The following is a 9,441-nucleotide window of genomic DNA, read 5'->3' on the forward strand; positions in this document are numbered from 1 at the left end:
GGACAACCGGCCCTATTTGGGGGCGAATCTCCATGACGGAAATCTCCATGATGCAGATTAATTTGCACCACAGCAAAGGCACCTCGGTGGTTCTAGCCAGACGCATATCAATGATGCAGACAGGGCTCGCTCTAACCCAAGAACCCTGCTTATACAGGGAAAGAATTAGCGGCTTGTTAAGGTGTGGCACCATTTATAAGAGGCCGCTCGAAAAAGCGCCAAGATTATTCATAGCTTTTAAGGGTATGGGTGCGATTTTGGTGCCTAAGCTTTGCTCCATAGATCTCACTGTTTTTAAGGTGAGGCTCAGGGGTGGAATCGGGGAAAAAGAGGTAGAGATTGTAATTCAGCACTGCCAGGAGAACAGGATTCCTCTGCTGTTGGGATGTCATGCGAACTCTTATCATACGGTGTGGGGGAACACAAATATCAATGACAGAGGAACAGATTTAATCGAATACCTAGCGGGCACTCACTTAGAGATTCTGAATTGAGGTGATACTCCCACATTCCAGATTAAACGCAGAAGTGAGGTTCTGAATGTGACTCTATTCTCTGAGCGGTTGAGGAGTAGGTAGTAGACTGGAGAGTCTTTGATGAGGAGCCTCTCTCGGACCACAAATATATCTTGTTTCACCTAAACCTACGTAAACCAGTGGTTTCAAAAATCAGAAACCCTAGAAATAGACTCTGGGGCTCATATAAAGAGGAACTCAGAGGAAGGCTAGTGGAATTTCCCACAAACTACGGCAACATGGATGCGTCAGAGCATGCCGTGGATTTTCCGCGAAGAACTCTGACTACATCGTATAAAAACAATTGCCCTACTCGCAAATTTAAGTCTAGGAAAGGTGCAGAATTGTGGAATAAGCACCTGCAGAAACTCCGGAAAAAGACACAAGCGCTGAGCAATAGGACAAATAGAATTAAGTTGCATTCAGAATGGGACATGTATAAGACGGCTCAGTATGAATACAATAGAAACATAAAGAGGTATAAGCAGGAGAACTGGAGGGGCATCTGTGAGAAATCGAAAGATATTCCGGAAACAGCAAGGCTCCACAAAATCCTAGCGAAAACCCCGGAAGCTCGCCTCGGGCTTATAAGGCTCGAAAAAGGCGAGTATGCCAAAGACGAAGAAGCAACGCTAAACCGTTTCGCCTCACAGGTCGTAGACAGCAAAAAGGTGGAATGGGCCGTGGGGTCCTTCTGCCCCTTTAAGTCACCAGGGGCGGATGACATCTACCCAGTGCTTTTAAAAAAAGGCCTGGAATTTGTCACCTCTCCTCTGACGAAGTTATTTAGGGCAAGCATCGCTCTAAAACATGTGCCATCAGCATAGAAGGACGGTAGAGTGACCCTTATTCTCAAACCCAGGAGGGAGGGCTACACTGCTGCAAAAGATTTCAGACCGATCAGCTAACGTCTTTTATTCTAAAAACGCTGGAGAGGCTGGTTTAGAGATATATCAGGGGTGAGGTACTTTTGGCCTCACCGCTGCACAGAGGGCAGCATGCCTTTCAGGCAGACTGCTCGGTAGAGACGGCACTCCATGCTGTTATGGACCAATTTGAGCAGCAGTTGGAACAAAAGGGGTATTCTGTGGGAACGTTCTTGGATATAGAGGCTGTCTTCACTAATACTCCTCCAGAAGTCATCTGTCGAGAGGCTTTGAGGTTTGGAGTACCAAACCAGTTGGTAAGCTAGATAAGAAGCATTCTACGTGGAAGAAGACTCGAAACCAGATGTGGTGCAGGCCTAGATAAAGGATATTTATCCCCCGCCACGGGGGTTTCCGCAGGGGGTGTCCTGTCGCCTCTCCTGTGGTGCATGGTAGTGGATGGCCTCCTTCGTAGGCCTAAGAGAAAGGAATATTATTCGCAGGGATATGCAGATGACTTTGTAATCCTAGTTAGGAGGGCTCATCTGGAAACGCTGATGGGCCTTACAAGGTCGGCGCTGCGCATCGTAGAGCTTTGGGGCGATAGATCAGGGCTCTCGGTAAATCCGGAAAAAACCAGTATGGTAATTTTCACGAAGAGTGACAAGATGCCAAAAGTTGACGTTCCTGTTTTTGGTGACGGGAGGTTGACGTTTTCACACTCGGTTAAATATCTGGGAGTAGTCCTGGATAGCAAACTGAACTGGGTGAAGCACCTGGAGACCCAATGCAGGAAATTCGTCATGACTTCCTAGATGTGTAGGAGAGCTTTTGGGTTGACGTGGGAAATAGGGCCTAAAATGCTTGCATGACTCTACTTCGCTGTCCTCAAACTAAGGCCTCTTCATGCGGCTGTGATCTGGTGGCCACGGGCAGAATTTAAAACGATGCAGGACAGGCTGCGACGATTGCTAACGCTAGCGTTTAGGGGTCTGACGAGAGCAATGAGGACTAATCCTACAGCAGCGATGGGCTTCATGCTCTGCGAAGAACTTCTACACCTCACGATAACTGCAAAAGCGGCACACGCGATTGGCCGCCTGGCGAGAATAAACAGATGAACTTGGGGGACTAGACACACTAGGCTCCCGAGTGACATCAGCTTACTGCCGATTCTTGAGATGAGGCAGGACAGAATAACTAAAGCTTCGACGTCACCAGGGTTTCCGCGTCTGCATTCCAAGTAGGGATGCGTTGAAAGGAAATAGTTACCCACTCCTTTAAGGGGAAATCTGGTATACGGATGGCTCCAGGAGAGAGGGAGGGTCCGAAGCAGGAATTTATGTCAGTGCGAGGAAGAGGGAAGTGGTGGTCCCGCTTGGGACACATGCTACTATCTTTCAGGCGGAGGTCCTTACCGTTCTTCGATGTGCTGAGATACTATTAGAGGAGAACGCGGCTGAAATACAAATTACGATCTGTTAGGACAGCCAAGTGACACTAACTGCAGTGGGAAAACCAGATATAACATCAGAACTAGTTTGGGAATGCAAAAAGGCATTGAACCAACTTGCAGAAAAAATTAAAGTGGCTCTTATGTGGTTCCCTGAATACATAGGGCCGGAACCGATACTGGGACTAGCGTCTTGCTGCATCGGTCTTCCCATCAAAAGCTGGATCTACACTAAGCACCAAGAATACTGAAAGCAGGTCCAGGGTTACCGACAGACGAAGTCCATCCTGGGCTATATGTGCAGAATGGACAGAGCCAAGGAAATCCTGGGTTTGCCAAAGAAAGACGTGAGGAGAGTGGTTCAGATGCTCACTGGGCATAACCACATGAACTACCATATGCACAAAATCGGTGATTGACATACTAGGCTTCATAAAAAGGTCTGAGGTCAACTACTGACAGTTATAGTTAAGGGTGTGGCACAATAGACTTTATAGCTTGAGTGCCAGGGGAGCTCCATAGGGGGCTCCCTGTCCGTGATACAACTAACTAACTAACTAAAGGTTCAAGTAAAAAGGCTCATTTTTCAACCAAAAATGGAATTATTACATTTTTAATTAAATAAAATTAAGTTTTTAGAACAACAACAAAAAAGAATTTTTCACCAAGAAGTTGAATTTTCAACTAAAATTATGGATCTTTGATAAAAAATTCATTTCTAATCAAGTACTTGAATTTGTAACCAAGCAATTGAATTCTTAACGAAAGAATATCAATCTTAACTAAATAGTTAAATGTTCAACTAGAAAGGGTCAATTTTCAACAAACATATATACATATTTTTAATTAAATAAAAATACGTTTTTACACACCAAAAAAACGAATTTTGAAACAAGGAGATGAATTTCCAACTACAATTATGTATCTCCAACCAAAAATGAATTTCTAACAAATTTATTCAATTTTAATTAAGTAACCAATTAATAACTAACTTTTAACCCAATAGTTGGATTAAAAAAATAATGAAATTTTTAATTAAAAAAATGAATTTTCTATAAAATAGTTGAATTTTTGACTAAAAAAGATTAGTTTATAATGAAAATTGAGTAGTTTTTAAAGTTAAAGAACATAATATTCAAACAAAAAGATGAATTTTCAATTAATTATTTTTTTAATTGTAAAGACTTCATTTTGAAAAAAATAGTTCAATTTTTAACCAACGAGATGAATTTTCCACTAAAATAATATCTATTTAACCAAAAAATGAATCCTTAATAAAGTAGTTAAATTCATAACCAAGCAGTTGAATTTTTAAATAAAAGAGCTAAATTTGTAACTACATAGTTAAAAGTTTGAGTACACAACAATCAATTTTCAACCAAAAAGTAGAATGATTTTATTTTCAATTAAATAAAACTAAGTCGTTCCAAAAAAAAACAAAGAAACGAATGTTTAATCAAGGAGATGAATTTTCAATAAAAATTATGTATCACCAATAAAAAAATGAATTTAACCAATTTAACCCATAATTTAAAACTTTTAACGAAGTAATTGAATTTAAAAAAAAAATTTGATTTAAGAAAATTAATTTTCAACCAAAAAAGACCGATTCTTAACAAAATACATTGATTTTCAACCACATAGTTGAATTTCCAACTAAAAAGATTAATTTATAATAAAAAATGAACTAGTTAAATTTCCAGTTAAAGAAAATAATTTTCACCAGAAACGAATAATTTTTTACAAAACAAAAATTTTAACAAAATACATGAATTCTCAACCCAGCAGTTGAATTTTTAAATAAAAACGTAAAATTTTAAATAAATAGTTCAATGTTAAACTAAAAATAGAATAATTCAATAAAAATAGGTAAATTTTCAAACAAGGAAATGAATTTTCAACAACAAAATTAATGTTTATTAAAGAAGATTAATTTTCTACCAAAAAAGACAAACTCATAAGGAAATGCATTCATTTTCAATCAAAAAGTTACATTTTCAGTTAAAGAAAATAATTGTAACAGCAATAGGATTAACCGGGATATGAAGCTGATAATTCCAGCAAAAAACCGCAACTTTCGATCTTTACTCTAAGAAAGATAGTTATAAACAATAATAAATCGTTTACATACATACATTGTTATCTTGTTCTAAATATTACTTCAATAAGTAAAAAATTGATAAAAATTTCAGAAAAAATTGAGACTTTCTAACTCTATTCTAAGACAAAATTTCTATTAACAATAATAAATTGTTTGAAAACTTTAATTTAACGTCTAATCACCAGTATAATATAATATTTTCTGTATGAGAAATAATTTGTAGAGAAAGAAATCACAAAAAAATAATAATTAACTATTAAAAATTCTCAAAACCGAATTTGTTACTTTATGTGGTTTTTTGCGAAGCCTATAAAACAGAATTGCCGGGGTGGAATCCAAAACGTAATTTTCGATTCGTAATCTATGGCTTATTGTGAAAATAAATGTAAAGGATCAGTTAGATACAATTAATATAGACGATTCTGTATAAAATTGACTTGCAGGATCTTTAAACATACTTAAAAAAAAACGATTTTATTTTTGCCTTTATTCAAGCAAATTGGGGGGGGGGGGCAGTATGCATACAAATTCGAGAAAAAATTTGGAACACACTATTGTTTAAATATTAAAAGATAATCTTTGAAACCTAATTATTTTCTATAATTAATTGAAATTTTAGACAAAATGTACTGACATGACATAATTTAAAAATGTTCTCAAATTTAAAATCTGCTTTGAAATCTATACCGACAACCGATAAAAAACGCGAGCATAACCTAAAGTTATTCAGAAATCTTATTATTGATATTTCTGAAGCCCGTGAAGTTGGCACCCCAACTCTAAAATATCAGATTTTTTTATATGGAATCATTTGGTGGTCGTTCGGTGGCGTTTGGTGGTCAACTTTGAAGGTTTGGTGGTCAAAATTGAAAAAGTTATGGATTTTTCAAATTTGGGGTGCCAACTTCACGGTGGCACAGCACTTTGTAATATTTTCAAAAAATTCTTTTTGGTATCGTTTGGTGGTCGTTTCGTGGTGTTTAGTAGCACCCCACTTCAATTTTCTTTTTTAATTCCTTATGACATCGTTTGGTGGTCGTTTGTTGGTGTTTGGTAGTGATTTCTGAACGTTTGGTGGTCGAAATTACAGGCTATATCGGATCTTTTAGAAAATACATGTGTGACGGCTTGCGTATTGCCGTCGATTAAACTCGTTGATTTTATAATCTCAGTCGATAAAGAAGAAACTTTCTTTATCGTTGGATACGAGTTAATTTAAATTCGTATAAAAAATTAATAATTGTTTTATGAAATTGCTTATTAAAGTTATTTAGGGTGTTGGTATAAATTCTTCAACATTCTCTCTCTCTCTTTTCTTCTTTAATTTTAGGATAAAATAATTTGCTTAATATACCTAATAAGATAAAATGGTATACATGAAAATGTAGGCTTATTAAAAGTCACGTACGCCGGGGCCTACGTGGTCAGCTTAATACGTTACGGCATTCGTTAGCGGGCTCCTATTGGTCAGGCTCAACGTCAAGGGTTTGCACTTGACTCCCCTACTCTAATGCTATCCTTGTACGTAATCCAAAAATGCAAGGTTATAAATATATGTGACTCGGGGAGGAACGGCAGATATTCTTGAATCGTTGATATTCATTGAACCCGCGTCACTCAATATCATATCTATATCAAATATTTGATATAGAAAGTAGAATCTAAAATGTATAAGTTCCGCGTAACTTAGTGTAGTCGTCGAATCTAGTTTATATGTAACATTAAGTAAAGTTAGATATAGAATTTAATAATAATAATAATAATAATAATAATAAAAAGTTTATATTAACTGCTGTGTGTGTGTCCCATGGATTAATGTGCAAAGTTAGTGAATAAAGTTATTCATTTAAAATGACATTTTAACTTGTGAGATTCTTAATTTCATCACCTGTGATTATTATAAGTATTTAAATAACCGCGGTAGTTGATTTTCAAATCAACGCCAGTCAGCAGCGAACCTTGCGACTAGAAAAGGAATCCACCAATCAAAGAATAATTCTTTATATTATTCGGTGGATCCGAAAGGTAGGACGTAACAACATGTGACCCGTGATGGGACTCTGCGCATGATTATGCGCATATGTGATTGGTGCCAAATTTGAATTTCAAAATGCTCTTTTTCAATGTGAACGCTGTTTGGCAAGTATAATTGTATATAATTGTAGTTTTTAAGTTTTCGAATATTATAGGTTTTATTATTTTTGAAATCTGAACTCTCTTATTATTTTATATTTTAAGTTTTTCGACTTTTAATTACAAGGTAATCTTTGGAAATTGACTCAAAGTCCTGGTCCGGAAACTTCATTAAAGCAATGTACATTGAAATAAGTTCCTTTACTGTAAACTAAATAAAAACAATACTTAAAAAGACAACTGTAACAGAACCATAATTCAGGATCAATTCAGTATCGCGCTCGGTCTTTGTATTTTCCCCACATTCGTCCACCTTTTGCAATACATTTTATTCTCAGCTACCTTCAAAAACGTATCATTTCAATCAATTTATACTATTAAAATTTATAATATGCATTGGCATTGTTTATTCTCAGCTACCTCCAAAAACGTATCATTCCAATCAATTTGTAATATTAAAATTCATAATATTCATTAGTATGAAACATAAGTATTTTTATTGCTTTGTTTTTATATATTTTTTTTAATCTTGTTTTTTGAAAATTGAAAGAAAATCTACTCATTCTGTCTCGAAATTATTTATACAAAACTTGTAGATCGTTTTTGGGTGAACAAATTTGTTCTATTAATTTTTTTTTAATACCTTGTTTCGTTTTCCAAAAAATCTTATTTTTTTAAATTTTTAATGTCATTTCTAAGATTTTTAATATTATTTTATTAATTATTTATTGATAATTAATATTAATTTTTAATGTGATTTAATTTTTCTACGTGTCCTATCAAAATATTATTCATTACAAATTTTTAACTCTTTTTTGGATGAACAACTTTTGTCAATCCATTTTTTTCATAGTCTGTGTCGTTTGTTCAAAAATGGAAAAAATGATTACTCACTTGGAAATAAATTCCACGTTTGTCTACAACGCTTCCAAGATGATAAAAAACGATCAATTTTATATCAAATATAACATTTTATTAACAGAAGTTTCTTTATAATAGGACAAATTCAAATCATTTGAATAATTTTCAAATCTTTCAAACTTTCTAAATATCTTTAAAATTCTTCGAATTTGTCTTGAAATTATAAAAAATTAACAAAGTTGCCGTCAAACCTTCCAGATTATGTTTTGCAATGTTGAAAATTTTTTGAAATGTATTTAATTATTTTTAAATAATCTCTTAAAATTAATTTTTTAATGTAAAAAATCATTATAAATTTAAACATGATTTTTAGGAAAAAAATTTATTGTCAGGAAACGTTTCAAAATCCTTTAGAAGCTTCAAATTATTATTTTCAAATATTCAAAAATGAACATTTTCAAAACTTTTTTGAAATGTTTTCAACTTCTAACTTAATTTTGAAACTTTTTTAAACTTCTTAAAGTCTCTTAATATTACTCAATTTTGTTAATAAAAGTTTGTAATCTCGCTAATCAAAAATTTTTGATTTAAAATCGTCCACATTTTTTTTCGAAACTTTAGAGAAAAGAATTTAATTGTTTTAAAATATTTCTCAATTTTCTCTTAAAATTAATTTTTCAAAATAAAAAAACAGTTAAAATTTCCCCAGGAGTTCAACGACATTTTTCAGTATCGTAAAATCTTTAAAAATCCAAAGAAAATTTTCTATTTTCTTGAAGCCTTTCAAACTTCGTAAAAAGCTATTACATTTTTTTGGAAATCATCAAAAATGTACTTTCAACCAAGGTTCCAAGGTTCGGTTATGAGAATTTTTTTAATCTTTAGGAATCTTTTTAAATAGTCTTTTAAAACCAATCATCACTTAAAAATTTTAATTAAAAAATATACATAAATATACTTGTTTTAAACTTTTATTAATGTTCTTAAATTTTAAATTAGTTTTGAATCTTTTCAAAACTTCTAAATGTTTCGAAATTTGAAGAAATAATTAAAAATTTTTAAATCTTTGTAATTTTTCTCTTAAATTTTATTTTTCAAAACACAAAAAACCTGTTTTTTACTTTTTCCAAGAATTTTAAGCAAACAAAGTGGCCTTGAAATCTTCCAGATTCTGTTATGGCAATTTGAAAATTAAATTAGAGGAAAAGCATTGCAATCGCCACTCTTTTTTAAGACTTGAACGATTTTATCATTTTATTTATTTAAATTAACATAGCAATTATTTTTGTGAATAGAAGAAATTATTTCCATTTCTATTATAATTGTAAATTTTTTAAAATTATACTAACGAAAAAAGCGTTACAATTTTTTCACGAGTAGGAATTTTTTTAAATTGTATGCACTTTTGAATTATAAACATTTTTGAGATTGAAATTCAAAAACCAAACCGAAGATCTGAAAACTTTGAAAATTATTTCAATTTTTATTATATGCCACTCTGATTAATTATAT

The sequence above is a fragment of the Belonocnema kinseyi genome, chromosome 10, assembly GCF_010883055.1.
Source record: "Belonocnema kinseyi isolate 2016_QV_RU_SX_M_011 chromosome 10, B_treatae_v1, whole genome shotgun sequence".
NCBI classification, from domain to species: domain Eukaryota; kingdom Metazoa; phylum Arthropoda; class Insecta; order Hymenoptera; family Cynipidae; genus Belonocnema; species Belonocnema kinseyi.